At 49.1% G+C, this 3,293-nt stretch overlaps 1 protein-coding gene across 4 annotated transcripts in view; it reads right to left on the reverse strand.

The window, feature by feature from the left end:
* The window catches only part of HDAC6 (histone deacetylase 6), a 19,656-nt gene extending 19,026 nt beyond the window's left edge, over window positions 1-630 (reverse strand). For 2 of the 4 annotated variants that reach the window (XM_039843737.1, XM_039843738.1), the window contains exon 1: window positions 477-630. The gene's annotated coding sequence lies outside the window, so the exon portion shown is untranslated. Of the gene's footprint in view, window positions 1-163; window positions 403-476 lie in introns of those variants that run through there. The other 2 variants (XM_039843742.1, XM_039843740.1) reach the window with 2 other exon arrangements.
* Window positions 631-3,293: the final 2,663 nt, after the last annotated feature.

Genomic DNA, 3,293 nt, shown 5'->3' on the forward strand with positions numbered 1-3,293 from the left:
AACCCTACCCATGACGCTTCCCTAACTAAGCCCCTTCTGTCAGTTTCGAGCCACCTCTCACCCGCCCTCGCCCCCTCCGCCAACGCCAACCAATCCCCTTCAGGTCTACTCACTGGGCACCGCCCTTTTCTTAAACTCCGCCCACGGCTCCACTGCCCAATACCTGTGGGGCTGCGGGTGCCCGAGACCAGCTTTTCCATTGGGCCGGGTCTCTCTACTGCTCGCCGAGATCCCGCCCTCACCACGGATCGTGAGGACCGTGCCCCTCCTGTGGACCACACCTCCCCGCGAGCTCACTAACAGTCTGTTTGCGCATCAGCGTGCGACGCGGACCTTGCTGCGCTTGCGCGAAACGCGGGGCGGGCGGTCGGTCAGACACGGCGCTCAAACTCAAGCTCACCCCTGCCCCCTCCCCCAACCGCCAACGCTGTAATCTGGCTTCCCTGGCCACCGTCTCTCTATCACTGTCCAGTCACCTTAGGAGCCCTCTGGACCCGCGACAGTTGTGCCGGGCGATGACTAAAAGGAGCGAGCGAGGGAGTTAAGAAAAGGCGTCTTCCCTCCTTCCCGCGGCTTCTGCGTTGCGCGCCGTGATGACGTATTGCGGGCGGGTCGGAGCCCGGTTGAAAATGGACGGAGGCTGGAGGTGGCCAAAAGGGAGTGGTGATGCTGCTAAATGTGGCGAGGATTTTTTTAAGTTAATGTTTACAAAGGTGGTACACAGGAAGCAGTCACCAAATGTTAGCTATTAATATTCTGCCGCGAAAATGTATGGCGGGGCGGAAGGAGTCTTAGTAGGGCAAGTAGTTATAATGATAGCAAGTATTACGTGTCAGGCATTTTTGTAAGCCACAATTCTCTGAGGTAGTTCCCACTGTTAAGGCTGCTTTGCAGATAAGGAAACAGCTTATGCGACTACAGCCACGTGACTTTGGGCAAGTTACAGAACATCGCTGTGCTTCAGTTTCCTCATCTGGAAAATTGTGATAAAATAGTGCCTGGGGACAGAATAGACTCACGGAGGGGAATTTTTCTTTTTCCTTAAGCAGCAGCTCTCCCGGTCACCCCCTCCACCGAGTAACCTCTGCTCCCAAGTTGTAAAGGAAAGTGCATGCCTAGAAGGAAGAGGGTGTTGCCCCCTTGTGCCCCACCCCCAACTCTCCCACCCCAGGTCTAAATAGCCCTGCAGGAGGCCGGTTTGTCCTCCTAATCTCCTTTTCTCATTCTTCACCATTTCCTACCCGGCTGTAGGCTGGGGCTGGAGAGATAAGCGGTCTGGGGTTCATTCAGCATCGCTGACTAACAAACAGATTGACAGCCCCACCACCCAGTAGCTAGGCCGTCAGACCCTCTTGAAAACCCCAGTTCTAACCCTCTGTTCCCTTCTACTCTTCTTGCCTGAATATGTCTTTTGTCCAGGTGGAAGAAGGTCACAGCCCTAAAACCTTTAAACCTCCACATATACCAAAGAAAACACAGTGATACACACTGAGGAACATTCTGGGGTTGTGATGCCTGCAAAGTAATATAGTAGGGAGTCTTGTAAGGGTCAAAACCCATTTTTCTGTATAGTCAAAGAGAGGTTTCTATGGAGCAGAGGTTGGCAAACTTTCTATGAAGAACCAGATAGTAAATGATTTTGGCTTTGCAGGCCACATACGGCTGGCTGGCTGGCTGGCTGGCTGGCTTGTTTGCTTGCTTTTTTTTTCTTTCTTTCTTCCCTCCCTCCTTACCTCTCTCCCTCCTACCTTCCTTCCTTTTCTCTTTTTTTCTTTTCCTTCTTTCCTTTTAAAAATGTAAAAACAGGCTGTTATCCGGCTTTGGCCTGAATGCCATAGTTTGCTGATCTCTGCAGTAGAGTGTCAGTCTTTGGTTTCCTTTATCTGACTGGGATCCTTTTATGAAGTAAGTGCAGAGGTTCTGTGCTTCCTGAGGAAGGGTATGCCTTTTATGTTAGGTGTGAGGACAAGGATTCATAGGATCCGGTCACTTCTGGTATTCTGGGATAAACAAATGTTCCTGGACAGAGATTCCTACAATTTCTATAATATTGTTCCTTCACTGAACCAAGCAGGGGTTTCTAATAGGACAACACAGTTGTTTCTAGAGAGCCCCAGACTAGGGGTTCCCATACAAGTTCAAGATAGGGCTCCTTAGACTGCATTATGATAGGTTCCTACAAAGATATCATATGGTCCAGTTCAGGGTCAGCACGGGTGTTTCTATACAGATTCAAAGCTATGTTCACATAGACAGTAGGATTAGGTGTTCGTGTCCAGATTCGGTCAAGAGATTATTATTAATTGGGCTATATTAGGCTAGCTGCTGTAACAGACAAACCCAGAATCTCAGGGGCTTAATAAATAAGTGTTTATTTCTTGCTCATATAAAATCCAATATGAATATTACTGGTCATTCATGGACCCAGACAACTTCCATTTTGTGGCTCTGCTCTTCTCTCAGTCCTTGGGGTTCTCACTATTCAGCTGGTAGATAAGGAAAGGGGGAAGATTCCATGAGAGGTTTTTATGAGCCAGGCACTCTGTGCACACTTTATTGATCAGAACTCTGTCACATGTCCACATCTAACTGTAAGGAGGGCTGGAAAAATGGGCTTATCAAGAAAGGGAACATTTGATAAGCCTATAGCATTGTGTGCTTTAGGATTCTGTAGATTCTACAGAGCTATGCTATTTAACGTGGTAGCCACCAGCCACAGTCAGACAGTGGTTCCTGTACAAGATGAGGGTAGGGCTTCCAGAGCAAGGCTAGGGCAAGTGCTGACAGAGTCATGTTAGGGCTTCCTGTACAGTGTCAGGGGAGTGTTTCCAGAGTGCAAGGTTAGGAGTTCCTATAAAGCAGTGGTCCTGAACCTTTTTGTACCAGGTACTGGTGCTCCTATGAGAATCTAATGCCTGATGATCTGAGGTGGAACTGAGGCTGTGATGCTAGCGCTGGGGAGCAACTGCAATTACAGATGAAGCTATGCTCGCTCATCCGCCATTTCCTGCTGTGCAGTCCGGTTCCTAACAGGCCACTGACCGGTACTAGTCTGTGATCCGGGGGTTGGGTACCTCTGATATAAAGGATCAGGTCACAGATTCCTGTAAATCAGTCAAGTTAAAGATTTCTATTGAAAGTCAGTAAAAGGTTTTTCTGCAGAGTCCGGTCAGAGGTTCCAGTACAGTTGTAGGTAAGGCTTCCTGTAGAGGGTCAGGGCTGTGGAGCTAACATGGCAAGGACAGGAAGCCCTGTATAGTGCCAGGTGAGGCCATAGGTGCCCATATAGGATA

This window comes from Pteropus medius, unplaced genomic scaffold (genome assembly GCF_902729225.1).
Source record: "Pteropus medius unplaced genomic scaffold, Ma_sr-lr_union100, whole genome shotgun sequence".
Classification (NCBI taxonomy): Eukaryota; Metazoa; Chordata; class Mammalia; order Chiroptera; family Pteropodidae; genus Pteropus; species Pteropus medius.